Source organism: Dermochelys coriacea, chromosome 1, assembly GCF_009764565.3.
Source record: "Dermochelys coriacea isolate rDerCor1 chromosome 1, rDerCor1.pri.v4, whole genome shotgun sequence".
In the NCBI taxonomy this organism is placed as follows: domain Eukaryota; kingdom Metazoa; phylum Chordata; order Testudines; family Dermochelyidae; genus Dermochelys; species Dermochelys coriacea.
In genome coordinates this window covers 166096223-166114337 of record NC_050068.2, presented here as the reverse complement: position 1 = coordinate 166114337, position 18115 = coordinate 166096223, and the positions used below count along the sequence as shown (strand labels likewise).

Sequence of the window (18115 nt, the reverse complement as noted above, 5' to 3'; positions counted from 1 at the left end):
TATAGTAGACCTACAGACTCACTGCAGCTAGAAACAGACTAAAGGGCACCCAAAAAACTTCAGACATTAAACTCTGCTTTTCAACTAATTCTTTCCACAGAATTAGTGACCCCAAGGAGAATCCGAACACTTTGAATTAACAGTGGAATTTATGAGAAAGGGAAACATTTTTGGGACACTTGCTGCATTTCAGAAAGACAGTTTATAGCTTTGAGTGAAGCTTTGCAGATAATACATTTCTCAAGTTTCAGAGTAGCAGCCGTGTTAGTCTGTATTTGCAAAAAGAAAAGGAGTACTTGTGGCACCTTAGAGACTAATTTGTTAGTCTCCAAGGTGCCACAAGTACTCCTTTTCTTTTTACATTTCTCAACTTATTGTTGGACATTTCCTCCAAAGCTTTATTGCTGTAATAAGATACTCAGTCAAAGGGCAATCAAGTTAATGTGTAAAAGCTACTTTGCATTAAATTAAATCTGATGTTCTGAGGGGAAAAAAATCACTGTCCTTCAATAAGTAATGTGATTACCTGAAGTAAAATAGAATTGTCAATAAACCATTGCTCAATGAGATCTCAAATAATGAAGGCAAAAACATCTTTCAAATCCATGATAGTATTTCAATGACGTTCTAATTTTGCTTGACATGACATTTCTATAACTGTTGCTTGGAGCTGAAACTTTTCTGGATTAAGAAAAAGTCTGTATTTGTTTTGGGTTGTTTTACAATCAGCTGAACTGATTTTAGTTTATCCAACTATGGGGAGGAAAACTGTAATAAGGGTTGGAACAGAGTGGGTGAAGGAGGAAGAATTACATAGAAAGATGTACTGAATACTATGAAGCAGTAACCTTTTTGCAGGATAAAATGTAACACTTATGTTCACAGGGTAGATAGTTCAAGTATCTATAGTATTCAAAGCAATGAAATTGTTCCTTTTGTATTATCGCATTTGGAGCTTTAATTTTTATAAAGATAGAAGTTTAAAAAAACAAACCATTTAAAGTTGATACACATGAAGACCTCAGTGATGAATGGATGTTGTGCCTTGTTTGAAGAAGTGTTTGGGATTTTTTTTTTTTTTAAAGACAGATTACTGTATCTGAAAACTGTTCTGCATATATGCAAGAGATTACTTTCCTTGCCTATTTAGGCAAGCAGGGAAGTCTGATACTCTGGAACTTCTGCAGTTATCCCTGGAGATCTTTAAGAAATTTATAGAATCTTCATCTCTTTTAAAATCGTATTCTATTTGAGACAGGAACTGTTTAGAGTATGTATCTTTTTATAAAGAGTTTGGACCCATTATCCTGAGCCTTACTCAATGACTTATTACCACCCTCTTTCGGTTTATTTTGGGAAGACACTAGGCATCAGGACCTCAACTGCGTAAGTAGTCAGTGACAAATTGACATCAGAAGCTGGGGATCTGCCCCAAGGAATGTGATGAGTTCCTCATTCTCCTCCACCCCTCAATGGTGGCATTTATGCTTAAAATAAAAGAGGAGTCTTAATACTAATGGATAGGTCCCTACCAAATTTGAAGTCCATTCTGGTCAATTTCATGGCAATAGGATTTTTAAAATAGTAAATTTCATTGTTTCAGCTATCTAAATCTGAAATTTCATAATGTTGTAATTGAAGGGTCCTGACCCAAAAAGGAGTCTGATGGGAGGGGGAGTCACAAGGTTATTGTAGTGGGGGTTGCAGTACTGCTACCGCCGGCGGCCACGGTGCTTTCAGAGCTGGGCAGCTAAAGAGCAGTGGCTGCTGGCTGGGAGCCCAGCTCTGAAGGCAGAGCTGCTGCCAGCAGCAGTGCAGCAATAAAAATGGCATGGTATTGCCACCCTTACTTCTGTGCTGCTGCTGGCAAGGCACTGCCTTCAGAGCTGGGCAGCGGGCCAACAGCTGCGGCTCTCCAGCTGCCCAGCTCCAAAGGCAGTGCAGAAATAAGGATCACAATACCATGACCCCCCCAAAATAATGATCCCCTGCTACTCCCTTTTGGGTTAGGACCCCCAATTTGAGAAATGCTGGTCTCCCCCATGAAATCTGCATAGTACAGGGAAAAGCACACAAAAGACCAGATTTTACAGGCCATGATGTGTTTTTCATGGCTGTGAATTTGGTAGGATCCTACTAATGGATTAGGGATCTCATTCCAACTACCTCAGGCTTCAGCTCCAATAAGGGTTGGCTTGAGGCGCTTTAAAATTAATGGAGAGAAGAGAAAAATGCAAAGAAGCAAACTTAAATGTGCTAGTGCCAAGATATAAACACACTGTCTACCAACATCAGCACCTTCACTCAGAAAGACTACGTCAATTAAGTTGATTGCAGAGGGCACAATGGGTTCTGAATACACAAGTAAACGTGTAGTCCTTACTCTAGTAAGGACTATATTTGGCTCTTCTCCCAGGTGGTTTATTACTACTGGCCTCTGCTATCTCACCCAACATGCAATATCCCTACTATGCAGGGTGGATAATAGGTATTGAAGAGTAACCTGCTGCCTTGCAAATAAATTCAGATTCTTAATCTGCACGATGCAGTTAAATTTGGGCCCATTGTGGTGAGAATATAATCCATATATTTTGCTCAAAGACATCTAGTCGAGAGTCAAAGGTATTTAAACTGGTCTGCCTACTTCAAGACATTACCAGCTGCTGTTTTAATCAGTGAGCAGTTGGTTTCTATAACTGGGAAGCATATCAAAGATCTGGGTTTAAATTTCGTTTTAAAAAAATCAACTCCTGGGAGAAGAATCATGCTCTCCATTCTAGTTAGCTAAAACTGTAGGCTGCTGACAATCTGGAAGGGGATGATTACACTGTAAAACAAGCCACAACAGAATATATATGCATAGAAAAGAAGAAAAAACACTGACCTGGAAGGTTACTAACAAAAATAGAAAGCAAGACCCTGGAGGCAACCTCATTTGTAACACCCTTGTATCTCAGCTAGCAATTTTCAAGGAAGCCTTTCTAAGAATCCCCAGGTAACTGGCAAACCACTTTATGGAATTGCTGCTAATACCAATTCAAGTTTTAAGTGAAGCTGACTAAATAAAATGCCTCCAACAGGAGGTTGGTAAAAATTCCGCTTGGAATATGGAGGGTGTCCATATTGTGTATACATCTGTTGTTTTGAAAGTAAAGTACTTTAAATACATTGGTAAAATGGCTAGTTCTATAAGCTAAGGTCCTAGCCAGCACTTCAGGGGAAAACCTCTAAGGAAAAGGGACTGTAGAACACATCTTTTCCACAAAGAAACCCTCTTACTTAGAGGCTTCAAAGAACTACTAACAGACGACACAGATTATCCTTTAGCTCAGTAGGTTGCCCTACCGATTTTGGATACAAGACATTTCCAGTTCAATTCCTTTTTGGAATGGATTCCTCAGCAATAAAGAGAATCCTTCATTTGATGTTTACTGACTTGGCTACCTTCTGATTCAGATCAAGCTTACTAATTTTAATTCATTCGTTCTTGCTAGAATGAACTTATTTCATTAATTATAGTTATGGTTGAGATGGCACTCATTCTATGCTTTTATTTTTAAGTGGTTTATGCTGCAGCTAAAGTATGAAAAATCAGTCCCCAAAATGCTTATTCTCAGCCCAGAAGTAAATTTTATTTGGAAGACTGAAAATCTGCTTGCTCACTTAAAGTTTATACACATTCAGATACATTTCTAATGCCTTACTAAATTCTTAAAGATTTTTTTTTTAAAAACAGGAAAATTAAATATGCTAATGTTGCATTAGAGTTAAAATGGCAAAACCATCCAAAATTCAAAGTTTAGAGGCTCTGGAAACCATCTCCCAGCCACATTGCATATATGCATTAAGCTTCACACTACACATGGAAATATTTATACATCATAAGTTTACATGACAAACTTTATAAAATCTTTGGAACAGGAATTATGGTCTTGTTTTGTAATCTAATTCAGACAAGAGGCACAAATCAACAGTTCAGGTACAGGACAGTGTGAAGCCACCACTGGTGAGGAAGGCATCAGGTAAGGAGGAATGGGTTTTACACACCCCCTGCCCTTGGCTCTGTCTTATTTTTACATTGCAAGTCGTTCATGGCAGAGACTGCTGCTTCCTATACATTTGTATAGTGCCTAGCACAGTGCGAGTACAGCTGGAAACATATACATAAAGATAATGGAAGGATCTGAAGGAAGACAAAAGGCACTTGGACAAGTTGTGATTTTTCTAAGGCATACATGAAACTGCGGTATGAAGAGTAGGAGGTGGCACAAAAGGAGGCATGAAGCTCAGAGTGGGAGCAGGAGGCAGAGAGCAATAAAATGAGGAAGAAACGACCTAGAAAGGAGAGTGGGAGGAATAAGCAAAAGGTGAGCAGGGAGGAGTATTTAATCTGGTAAAAGCACAAGAAGCTAAATAAGAAATGGAAAGTATTGCATATGTGCAAGGGGGCCCTGAGTAATAGTTGCTGTGGAAACCATAACTTTGAATCCTGTTGCTAAAAATCTAGTAGTTCTATCGATCTAGTTATTTATACATGCTCATCACTGTAGCAGGAACACTTAATTCTTGAATAATTGATAGTGTAGTGTAGCTTATCAATTAGTGAATAATGCAATGAATAGCTGTTAAATCCAGTATCAGTTTTTTGACTTCCGAAAGTAGTGATCTCTTGAACCAGGTATCACATAAGGCAACAAGGGATTATTCTGCGTTCAGCATTACTGAATGGTTATGCTGTATAGCCACAACAAATGATTCTGAACACATCAGAAAAAGTTGTTTGTGTCTCCCTCTTCTAAAAATGGACCCTAGAGCTGGGTCATTCAATAGATTAATCAAGATTTACAGAAATCCATTCTAACAGATTAATCAGTGAACCCTAAAAGGCTTCTTAAGCAGTTTGTCATCTTATTTTAACCCAAAACAGCTGCTGCATTGTTTGACTAAAAAACATTACGAGTCCAGTGGCACCTTAAAGATTAACAGTCTCCATGCATCTGAAGTGGGTTTTACCCACAAAAGCTTACACCCAAATAGATCTGTGAATCTTTAAGGTGCCACCAGACTCCTCATTTTTGTGGATACAGACTAACATGGCTACCCCTCTGATAACTGTTTGAATACACACAACCAAATTCTGAAGCCCCTAGTCATTACTCAGGTCATATTTTCATTAAAGCTAAGGTGAGTTTTACCTGTGTAATGTCTTTGTATCATTAATAGCCATATTCTGGTTTCCTTAATCAGCCATCACTCGAGATCACTAATACAAAACCAGAGCAACGAAAGGCCACAAGAGTAAGAAGTTATCCTGTTGGAGAAGGCATTAAACCCCATAACCACAAATTCCTAATTCAATAGAATTCCCTACCCTAACTAGACCCTGAACTCTCCTATGCTGCCCAAAAGAATTCCTACAGCCTTAACAGGACTAGAGTAGCCCTTGTGTGGGTATCCTCATAACAGAGAGACAAGTCCTATATATAAAATTCCTCCTCTTCATACACAACTTGGGGGAAATCTTTGCTCTCTTCACAATTTACAGAGAAAGGTCCTCCTACCCAAAAAGTGCTGTAGTAGCCTTGCTCCTAGCAATGTAGAACAACATTCTTGAAACACACGTTTAGTCATTTCAATTATTTAGTAGTTCCCAAGGCCCTCACCAAGATGAGGGCCCCATTATACTAGGCACAGTACAAACACTTAGCAAGAGACAATCCCTGCAGGACAGACTTTACAATCTAAGTAGACACAAACTATCCACTAGATTATACTGCCTCCTTATGAGCCCAACTGCTGTATGTAGTAGGATAAGAGCAACAATCTGGTTGAATAAACTGACTCCATCTAGGGCAGGGAGTCAGTACCCCTCAGAGGGTTGTGACATTATGGGGGGGGAGTCACAAGCTGTCAGCCTCCACCTTAAACCTCACTTTGTATCTAGCATTTATAATGGTGTTAAATATACATTTTAAAAAGTGTTTAATTTATAAGGGGGGGGGTCTGTACTCAGAGGTTTGCTGTGTGAAAGGGGTCACCAGTACAAAAGTTTGAGAACTACTGATCTAGGGAGAGGGCAGACTAGGGTTTTACATGGACACTAACAAGGAGCAAATACTCAGAACAGGGACTCCTCCTGCTATTTAGCCAGAAACCAGCAACCAGCTTTCTGCTGGATAGGGCCTGTATAGTTAAGATGAAACTAAGCTTCATTTGCCCTTGTTCAATAAGTTATATCATGCTATTGAAGTGCCACTGAAATTGGCAGAAGCTTTTCAAAAATACAGGAAGAAAAATAGGTCCTCTTATCACAAATTAGGCACCAGAAGTAATCACTCAACAGATCAAGTTTCCTAATTATTTTAGTTTACAGTTTTTGGTATTATGGATGTAAAGAACTGCTTGACTATTAAATATGCATTTTCCAATTTGGCTGGTGAAGATAAAAACTACTATAGAACTAGAAATATTAGTGGGAAGGGGCTTCTAAACTAAGGAAAAGTCAACTCTTCTCTAAAAAAGAAAAGGAGGACTTGTGGCACCTTAGAGACTAACAAATTTATTAGAGCATAAGCTTTCGTGAGCTACAGCTCACTTCATCGGATGCATCCGATGAAGTGAGCTGTAGCTCACGAAAGTTTATGCTCTAATAAATTTTAGTCTAAGGTGCCACAATTACTCCTTTTCTTTTTGCGAATACAGACTAACATGGCTGCTACTCTGAAACCTAGATTTTCTATAGTTTCTCTGATTCATGGTTTGGGGGAAGGTGGAATAGACCTCTGAATGTAGAAAATGCATGTGCATAATTCCATTTTACCACTACACATCCCTTAGAGTAATCCATTTACAGTCTTCCAAGTTATACAATAGAAACTAGGTTTCAGAGTAGCAGCCGTGTTAGTCTGTATTCGCAAAAAGAAAAGCAGTACTTGTGGCACCTTAGAGACTAACAAATTTATTAGAGCATAAGCTTTGAGCTGTAGATCACGAAAATTTGTTAGTCTCTAAGGTGCCACAAGTACTGCTTTTCTTTTTATTAGAAACTAGGTAAGCAAATACATCCATATGCAGCAGCACACATTCTCGGTTCAATATCTACTAAACAACTTGGTGTCAAAGTATACACTTTAACTGCAGTTTTAGCATTCCATGTAGTAATCAGACAACGTACAGAATACTGAAGTTATGATTTTTACAATGTTTAATTTGTATGGATTTTTCAAAGGTAAAGGAGGAAGGGGATTTAGACTGTATTCATTGACATATGAATAGTAAAAACCACAAAGGAAACCCATACAGCAAATATGTTTGCCTTATTTATAGACAGGTCTCAAAGTAGTGCTATCCTACCTGACTGCATGGCTAGACAGACAATTTTTTTTAAAAACAGTCTATAGCAAGATGACAAGTCTGACAGCTTTTTAAATAGTCATTTTGAAAGTTGGAATCCTGAAACTTGTAAGGGTGGCCTCTGGTACCATGATCCAGTGGAGACCCTGAAACAAGATGCATTATTCTGAATGGTCCGAAATCTTTAAGATCAAGCTCACTAAAATACACATTTGCATACCTCTGCATCATCCGCTCTCAAAAGGGAGCTTAAGAAATTGACAACTAGTAAACAATCTCTTACCAACTGGTCAACCACTTTTGAGGACCGAGTTAAGGCGATTCACTATGAATGCTATTCACCGATTATGCCCACAGCTGAAGACTGTAAACAAAAGCAGGCCCCAGCGAGCAGGACAGGAGGACGGCGCCGGCAGCTTGCAGCAGCATAATGAATAAGTGGCATGGTGATTCGAGTGGTAAAGTCCTCCATAGGCATCCTAACGCACAATGCCCGGGGCGCGTACACCCCGCAGAACCACGCACATAAAGGCCCTATCCCGCCACACCAGACAGCCCCGAACAAATGTTGGCTTTGATTTTTGAGCAATTCAGATGTAAATGAGGGGAAGGGATTATGGGGGGTGGGGGGGGGGGAAACCATTTTCCCTTCTGCGCCGCTCACTCAGCTCCATCTGTGCCAGGTCCCCCTCTGCGAACAAGGAATCCTCCGATCCCATTGTCACTGTGGCAAATATTTACCTGCCAGCTCCAGTCCGCATCGTGCCTTTGCACGACAACCCCGAGGTTACGGGCAAGCCTCTCGCCCCGCAGTCGGCACCCCTCCTAGCCCCGGGCTGGCGTCGCTGGAAGCGGCTCCGGGCTCGGCGATACACGGGAGCCGAGAAACCCCCCCCCCCCCTCCTCCAGCGCCACGACGGAGCGAGCTCCCCTCCCGCTGGGGAGAGCAGGAGAAAACAGCCTCCCCTGCTGCAGCCGACCCAGGCGTCCTCCCGCCACCGCTGCTCTGTCTGGCTCCAGCCTCCTCTCTCACCGCCGGGCCCCTTTCCCCGCAAGCCCCGCCGCAGCCGCCGAGCCCAGCCCGGGGAAGCGCACAATGCCCGGCACGGGGTCACCCCGCTCCGGCCAGCGCTAGGACCCGGAGAGCGGCGGCTGGGGCGGGCAGCTTCCCCCGTGCATCCCCGGCTCGCCCAGGTGCCCGGCTCCGGCCCCCCGGACCTACCTGCCATGGCTCCGTCCTGGCCCTGAGCCAGCTGCGAGGGGGAGGGGGCGCAGGAGAAGGGCGCGCACGGTGAGAAGGAGCCTGAGCTGCTACTGCTGCCGCCGCCACTCACACCGCGTCCCTACCAATAGCAGCTGCTGCCATATTGTTACGACAGGCGCTGCGAAGGGCGGGGCCAGCTGGCTCCTTGGATACCGAGCGCCATTGGCTGCCCCGCCGCTCAGTTTGACCCAGGCAGGCCAATGGGGGGAGCCGGCGGCGAACAGCGGGGCGTTCGGAGTTGGAATGTTGGGTTGGGTGACAATCGCGCACGCGGCGCTCAGGTGGGGAGGAGAGGCGGGGCCCCTGAGAAGGGGGCCTGTCCGAAGGGGCGGGGGGCTCTACCGCCGACCACGTGCCTTGCGACGTTCCGAACGCTGGGGGAACCCGTCACAAAAGCGGCCCCCCGGCCGGCAGGGCTGCGGACCTGCCCGTCAATCTCACGTGCCCCCCCCCCCCCCAGCCAGTCAAAGCCAAGGGAGGGGTGAGATGAAGTTAGCGCCCGCGACGCGGGGGGCCTGCGGGATTGGCTGCCTGCCGGGAGCTCTGCCCCGCCTTCTCGGCCCACCGGGGGCCAGTAAACAGACCCAGCCTGTAACACCTGGGCAGCTGCGGCAGCGCCGCCTGCAGGGGGCGCGCGCGCGCTTAGCCCCTGGGACAGGAGGCTGGGAGCCCGCGTTGCCGTGCGCCGGGCCCCAGCTCTGCCCCGGGCTCGCGCGCTGGCACCCTGCCAGGGAGACCGACTCAGAGCCCAGCCCAGGCCTCGGTACCAGCGGGGCTCTGGGCTGGCGGTGGCCAGGAGACAAAGTAATATATTCCTCAGTCCCTCTCTTCCATCCTCCCCCTGTGTGCTGCCAGGTAGCCCATGGCTGCAGTATGGGGGCAGCCTGGGGAAACATGCTTAATCACAAACTACGGGGGGGGGGGGGGGGGGGAAGACTATTTCTGGGAACCTCTTGCTAAAAACATCCACAGCAGATTGGTAAGAAGGCCTGGACTCCACACGCTTATTTAACGTACCCCTTAAAATACACCACCTGCAACCAAAACTACCCTTTTATCTAGGACAGCTGTTATTTGGTGTTCTAGTGGGGGAACCGCCCGCCTGGAAATGAGTTCAGTGTCATTCCTGCCCAGAAGCTCTGGGCACTATGGCAATAAAATTAAATTATAAGAACAATGCATCATTTATGGTGAAAACGAGAACATGACCGATATTTGCTTCCATGCCATGAGAAACTGGCAAATGCCTTCTCCCCCCCCCCCCCACCATATAGAAAAAGAAAAGGTTTTTTCAGAGGTCTATGAAGATTATTAATAATGGGAAAACATAGAAGACATACAAAATACACATCCAACATGCCAGTCAGAAGAAAGATGGGTTGGAAATGATCCCTTTCTTCCCTATGCACCAACAATAACCATGTTATTAACAGGTTTCAGAGTAGCAGCCATGTTAGTCTGTATTCGCAAAAAGAAAAGGAGTACTTGTGGCACCTTAGAGACTAACAAATTTATTAGAGCATAAGCTTTCGTGAGCTACAGCTCACTTCATCGGATGCATGTTATTAACAACAACAACACAGACATCATTTGGATTTAATCTTGTTTGACTATCAGTAAGAAAAACAGTTAAGACTGAGGCCTGGTCTATTCTTAAAAGTTTTGCTGGCATAGGTATGTCAGTCAGGAGTGTGATTTTTTTCCCCCCACCCCAGACCAACAGCTATGCTGACAAAAGCCCCAGCATAAACACAGGCCAGCCAGGTCTACCTTAAAACATTAGGATGACCCAGCTATGTCACTCAGCTGCACTGCCGTAGTATAGACATGGCTTTAGAAAGACTATCTTAAGCCATTTCAAGGTATAGAACCATGTCTCCCTCCCAACCCTACTGCCCAATTCATTTGAAATCATATATAGTTTAAACAAAATTAAGGGCCTGATCCTGCTGCTCATGCGCACATCTGTAATCATAGCAGTAAGAGCACACCCTAATAACTCAAGACTTTTCTCATTTATTGGTAGTTTTTCATAAAGAATGACAAATGATCTCTAAATCCTATTTTCACATCTTTAAGACACTTTGATCTTTTCCCCCTCCTCCCCACCAGCTAGCAATTTACTAAGTAATTCAATAATATTGAATAAAAATAAATTCAAATTTTTAAAATCATCCTGTTTGTTCTTAAAAATGTTACATGGTAAACATTGAGAAATACCATACCATTTATGAATCTTGGAGGAAGAATGAGGAGCTAATTTAAGGTTGCAAATTGTATGTTTAATACTTTGTAGTAGTGGCATGCCTGGATGCATCAGAAGGGGTTGTGTGCATCATACTTTGTAGCCATTTAAGTTATGTTTTATTGACATGTTGGATCAAATACATGTGTGCTTATTTTAATGGTTTAGCTACCCAGATTTTGGCATCTAAATGAATAGTAATAAATTAGATGCCAATAAGCCCTCAGTAGTTGCTAGGTTTGAAATCCACACTTCTTGTTCTGTTCACCCAGAGAAATGCACCGATGATGTAATGCTTCTGTCTCATGGTTTGTTGGCTGAATGTGCTTCTGAAGTGACCAGATCACACATTGGTCATCTAGCTGAAATTAGTTCTGTATGAAAGGAATTTTGTTGGGGTTATTTTTGGTTGGTTGATTAGTGGAAAAACAGAAACCAGATTGCATTATTCCAAGTATAACACGGATAAACAAATGCTAAGGCATCTGCAATGGATACTGTAGCAAAGTGAGACTCACCAATGCAGCACCTCCTGCTTGTCATCCTGGGAATTCACTCACCTCCAGCTACAGAGCACCCTCTGCTGGACAGTGTCTCACCTGCCTCAGGCCCTATGTCCCTTCCAGACCCCAGTGCCCCTTTACCTCAGGGCTCTGCCCCAGCAGTACTGCACCACACTCTAGGTCTCCCCTCCCAGAGGAACCCCCAACCCTCTACCCCTACCTTGCCCCAGTGGCTACTGCCAGTCACCATGTAGCCCCCACTCACTAGGGCAAACTGCAGTCTATCATGGTCACTCATCATTGGCAAGGAGGTTGGACCAGCTGCCTCTGCCTGGGCTACACCTCTCAGCCCCAAGACCCACATAGGCCTTTACCAAGGCCTCAGCCTAGGCTATTGCCAGGCTAGAACTCCCCAGTTCCTCTGGCCTTTCTCCAGCCCTGCCCTGCTCCATGTACCCTTTTCTCCCCAGCAGCTAGGTCCTTCTCTCTCCACAGCTAGAAACAGACTAGCTTAGCACCGCCCTGAGCCCTTATAACAGGGCCAGGTGTGGCCTGATTAGGGCATGGCCCCAGCTGTGGCTGCTTCCCCAATCAGCCTAGCCTTTTTTCTAGGAGTGGGGTAACACGGCTGCTACTCTGAAACCTGCCCTGCTACAGTTACATATACTCGTGCACAAAAAGTATAAGGAAAAAGTGTACTGTGCTCACAAAGCATGCTAGTTTCCCTCAGTTATCACATCTTGCAATTCTTTCCCAAACTTGGCATAGTATATATTCTCCATTGAGGATGACATATATGCCAAGTTTCACTTTCTTAAAATTAATCTCTTTGAGTTACCCAAGCACAAATAGCAATCTGAATGATCTTTAGACACAATCCAATAATAATAATAAAAAAAGATTGAATTGATTTTCTGCAGTGATATCTCAACCATTGATTGTCTGCTGCTTTAATATTTTTTCTGCATAGTTAAACATTTTGATGGAAATTAAACGAGTACATTATCTGAATGTTAACTGGACAGCTTTTGTTTCATAAGAATTTGGGAGAACACCTAGCTTTAGACATTGGTCCAATTTGTACACTGTATGTTTTCATTAATTATTGAGAGCTGAGTAGGGACATTTTAAAATCAGTCAATAAATTTTGTTTCTTAAAAAGAAGTGTTTTACAATAATAATTAAACTACATAAAGATATTTTTAAAATAAATGAAAATGAGAGTTCTCCTTTCAAACATCAAGATGGGCAATTCCAAATAAATTATTATTGTTGTTACTATTAATATTTTGAAATTTACCAAATAAAATATTTACTTTAATATTTTAATAAATATTGTACACATATTATATGCATATTTTATTTTCTAATACTCCATACCAATTAGGAGCGTTCTATGTTTTAAAAAAATACAAAATCTCAAATATACTTTGACCAGTCAGTATACTGCTTTTTAATGAAATCAGAGCCTAAAACCTCATTTTTCTTCTTCAAATCATTGATTAATGGCAGGTTTTTACATGACATTGTCACACTGTACGTTTGAGGTAAATATTTCTTTTGGGGATCCACTCATGGCATTGATTTTTAGGCAGAATTTCCTATTGATTTCAGTGGGGAATTCATCTTAAAAATTGATAGAATGATAAGACCCTGGATTAGGAAAATTCAGTCAATCATGTGACCATTTCAAAACATTCTTAAAAATTTAAGTAATTTTAAGTTAGCTCAAATTGAATCCTGTGTTCAGTAAAGCTTATTATTAGTTACACAATTTAAAGCCAGGTCTTCAGAGTTCTACCTGCTTATAAATTAATGGGTGATGTCTATCCATCTATACATTTGATCATAACTGTAACCTTTATGCCTTTAAAGTCACACAAGCTTGCTTTTAGTTGTGTGACTAATAATACGTTTCACTTAGATTTGTGATTTCAGAAAATATCACATGGAAGGGAAATGAGGATTACACGATGAAAGAGGATGACAATGGCTCAAGTTTACTATGGGACTGAGCTAGCAAAGACTGTGGGAGAAGGTCCCCAGCAACAGAAAGTCTGCTGTGTAAAAGTTATGGTGCATAATCTCCCCTTCCTGGCCTGGAAAGCTGCATAATCTCCCCTTCCTGGCCAGGAAGGGCACATGGCCAGCACTGAGAGGTCTCCATCGACAGAACTTCTGTGGAGGCCACAGTGGAACTGACAGCTGCCCTCCCTCAGCAAAGCTACCAGGAGAGGTCAGTGGCTTAAATACTTTCTGCATTCTTCCAGAAGTGATTCTACCTTGGGGAGCAAGGTGGGAGTGAATTTTACACAGTGTGTTTTAAACCAGTGGTTCTCAAACTGCAGGTCACAACCCAGTACTGGGTTGAGGAATATGAGGCACGGGTTGCGGTGGCTCTGGTCAGCACTGCTTACTGAGCTGCTAAAAGTCCTGTCAGTGGTGCTGCATGGCTAAGGCAGGCTAGTCCCTACCAGTTCTGACAACACGCTGCGCCCTGGAAGCAGCCAGCAACAGGTCTGGCTCCTAAGTGTGTGGGGGGGGCCACAGGGCTCCGCACACTGCCCCCATCCCAAGCACCGGCTTCGCACTCCCATTGGCCAGGAACCAGCCAATGGGAGCTGGGGGGCAGTGCCTGTGGGTGAGAGCTGTGCAGAGCCGTTTGCTCACCTCCGCCTTGGAGCCGGACCTGCTGCTGACCACTTCCGGGGCACAGAGCGGTCCGTGGTGCCAGAACAGGCAGGAAACCTGTCTTAGCACCCCCACTGCGCTGCTGACCAGGAGCCGCTCGAGGTAAGCCTGCACCCCAATCCTCTGCCCCAGCCCTGAGCCCCCCAAACCCAGAGCCCCTTCCAGCACCCCAAACCCCTCATCCCCAGCCCCACCCCAGAGCCTGCATCCCCAACCCAGAGCCCTGACCCCCTCCTGCACCCCAACCCCCTACCCCAGCCCAGAACCCCCTCCCACACCGTGAACCCCTCATTCCTGGCCCCACCCCACAGCCCTAACCCCTGCACCCCAACCCTCTGGCCCAGCCTGGAGCCCCCCACCAAACCCGGAGCCCCTTCCTGCATCCCAAACCCCTTATCCCTGGCCCCACCCCAGAGCCTGCAACCCCAACCCAGAGCCCTGACCCCCTCCCTCATCCCAACCCACTGCCCCAGCACTGAGCCCACCCCAAACCCAGAGCCCCCTCCTGCACCCCAGCCCCTCATCCCCGGCCACACCCCAGAGTCTGTACCCCTAGCCCAGAGTCCTGACCCCCTCCCACACCCCAACCGCCTGCCCCAACCCAGAGCTCCCTCCTGCACCCTGAAACTCATTCCCGGCCCCACCCTGCAGCCCTCACCCCTGCACCCCAACCCACTGCCCCAGCCCTGAGCCCCTCCCACGCCCCAAACCCCTCATCCCCAGCTCCTTTGGGTCTTGGGCATCAACAATTTTCGTCCACTGGGTCGCCAGAAAAAAAGTTTGAAAACCACTGGTTTAAACTGCTCCAGTTTATGCTGGCTTCTCCTTTGCAAGTGAGAGTATTGACCCCTGCCATGCACAAAGAAAACAAAATGGCCCATAGACACTTTCACTTGCAACAGTTTGGGGAGGCGGAAAAACCCAGAGATTAATGTTTTAGTCATTTTAAAGAAGACAGGAGGAAGGCAATATAGGGCAGATGAATACTGGTTCTGACATGGAGCCACTATCCAGACTACCAGAACATGATATTAAATATATACACATCCAAAGAAGATCACTCAGCAGTAAACAAGATATAAGACAAAACCAAGGCAACAATTAGAATTTGGCAATCCCAAATGCCATGTGCACCCTGCCCTCCTTATCATTGTCTCTGCCCTCCCACACACAGAGTCTGTCACACCACATTGCAGGCTCCTATACCATTTACTACCCATTATCACTCCTAGGGCCCTTTTGGAGATACTTGGAAGATAGAAATAGTAAAAAGAAAACACCTAAAGATGATAATGCATGTTTGATAATAGCTTGTAATGCAATATATTAGCAGAAGAATCTAGTACAGTTTAAAGTTGCATAGAGAGACTCATCATGTCATACACTAGGGACATGATACCGCACGATTCTGCATATGACACTGGTGAGGCTAAGTCTTAAATACTGACAGGTATCAGAGTAGCAGCCGTGTTCGTCTGTATTCGCAAAAAGAAAAGAAGTACTTGTGGCACCTTAGAGACTAGCAAATTTATTTGAGCATCGGATGCATTCGATGAAGTGAGCTGTAGCTCACGAAAGCTTATGCTCAAATAAATTTGTTAGTCTCTAAGGTGCCACAAGTACTCCTTTTCTTTTTTCTTAAATACTGTGCACTGTTCTCAGCACTTGAACCCAGAATGTTAGCAAATAGGAACGGATGCAGAGAACAACAACAAAAAGAAATAAGGGCCTGGAGGAGTTGACTTACTAGTAGAGCTAGTCAGGAAATGTTTTTTGTTCTTATGAAAAATTTCAACAGAAACAAAAAAGTTTCATTTTCGTCATCATTTTACTTCAAAAGTTTTCAGGTTTTCTTCGAAAAAGTGAAAATTTCAGCTGCCAAAAACTTTCAGTTTGGGGTTTTCAGGGTTTTTTTTATGAAAGCCCAGAAAATCTTGTTGAAAACAGTTTCCCACTGAAATTTCCATTTTGAGCATTTCTTTTTTCCATAGCAAAACATTTTGAATGAAAAGATATGACCAGCTCTACTTATAAGGAAAGATTAGAACAGCTAAATATGTAATAGCACTCAGCACATATATGTCTTTAAAATATTAATTACTGCATAGTATGGTTAAATTACAGCTAAGGAAGGTGAGGTAAACTCTCAAATCATTAGAAAGATAGAGAACATCAAGAAAGGCCTGATCCTGCAACTGGAAGTCAGAATCAGGGCCAGTTCTAGAGGTGGCTTGCAGGGTGGTCACCCTATGTGCCAATTTCCAGGGTGGCACCAAATTGCTGTCCCACTCTGCTTTTTTTTTTCTTGGGCACTTTTGGAGGTGTCTGAAAAAGTTTTCCACCCTAGCCTAGGGCCATTCTTGGCCAGGAGGATGGTGCAAAAGTGGCTACTTACAATCTCGCTTTTGTACTCCATTATGCCAGGATTGGGCTGATCCCTGGTAACAGCTGATCTAACCAAAGTTTAGCTGCAAAGACTCAGTGGGCCAAAACTGCAACTGGAGATTTGTGTGGCAAATTGCTTCTAGGCCACACTCTCGTTATTTTAACCATACTTCCTCTCCCTTACACACACACACAAACACACACACCTACCTGCTGACATAAGAGCTTCTGCACCACCATAGGATTCCCAATGACTTGGGATGATATTCATAGGGCCAGTTAAACCAGTTTTATAACCAGATGGTATGTCTGAAAAGTACTTGCATTGCACTTGACAATTTGACTCTACCTGTTCTGTGGTCCAAAGGTATAACTAAGTCCATATCAATACTGCAGCTGCAGCACTGATGGGAGGGGTTTGTCACTGTAGTTAATCCACCTCTCTGAGAGGCAGTAGCTAGGTCAATGAAAGAATCTATTTACCCCAGGGTTTCAGTCGACCTAACTGTGCTGCTCAAGGCACAACATTTTTCACTGGCTTGACAGACGTAGCTAGGTTGATCTAACTTTAAAGTGTAGGCCAGGACGAAGAGTAATGGGATGTAATTGAGCAAAGACTACTAAGGGCAGTATCAAAAAGCCTAACTTTCTAATGTGGAGTAGTTTCATTAGGGGAAGCAGTTGTTAAGGGAAGCCGGCATTTGAAAGTATGGAAACCTTCTGTGAGTGTGACAACCCAGTATTGGCAGGGGGTTGGAAAAATAGCCTTCCCCATCTCTAACAATTAAAATCCCACTGATTCCGAATCATCAAACCCTGTTTATTTTCTGCCACCTGAAAATCTAAAAAAATAGTGCTGACAGACATGCTGGCTCTGGTCACAGTAGGAACAAAGCCTTCTAGAAGGCAGTAATATTGCTTCAGGTGCACAGGTAGTGGAAAATTGTCATATCTAAACAGCTATATTTCAGCTCTCCATGGGGGCGGTGTAAATGTCCCTGCAAATGACTGTCCTGCTTCCATTCTTACTGTAACAATATTAAGTTAGGCAATAAAAAGACATAGTTTCAGGTACTACACCTGCCCTAGGGTCCTCCTACTAATTTTTGTGGGTTTAACATTCACATTTCCTTTCCCCCCCAAATTTTTCCTGTCCCCATTTCTGTATGAAGGACCCACAAAACAGATGGAACTGACTGGCTATAGTGGAAATAATAAAATTGACTGCACAGAAGGTGCTGTCACATGCAGAAAGTGAGTTGACAAAGAAATTGAGTGAAGCAATTTCTCTAATGTTTTTCAGTTGTAGTCAACTTAAATGGTATTTGTTACAATAGTAAGTACAAATTTTTGTACAAAACTGGGATTTTTAAGTTGACTGCATCCCTTTAATTTTTCGACATAAAATTCTGAAGAAATTGATGTAGTTTCTCAAATCAAATACTTTTCAAAGGCAACTCAGGTAACAATTTTTACTTAGTAACCATTTGAGACTAAAAGACATTAAAACATAATGCAAGGTACTGAGTGCCCGCAATGTTTACTTATTTCATTGGGAATAGAAGGTATTCAGCACCTTATAGACTCAAGCCCTGAGAGAAAGGATGGGCCAGTGGTAAGGGTGCCAGCCTGAGACCTTGGGAATGGGTTGCAGTTCCCAGTTCTGCCACAAAC

The 18115-nt window shown here is 43.8% G+C and overlaps 1 protein-coding gene across 4 annotated transcripts in view; it reads right to left on the bottom strand.

The window, feature by feature from the left end:
• The window catches only part of TIAM1 (TIAM Rac1 associated GEF 1), a 272534-nt gene extending 263800 nt beyond the window's left edge, over positions 1-8734 (bottom strand). For all 4 annotated transcript variants that reach the window (XM_043508816.1, XM_038375199.2, XM_043508788.1 and 1 more), the window contains exon 1: positions 8576-8734. The gene's annotated coding sequence lies outside the window, so the exon portion shown is untranslated. The remainder of the gene's footprint in view (positions 1-8575) is intronic.
• Positions 8735-18115: the final 9381 nt, after the last annotated feature.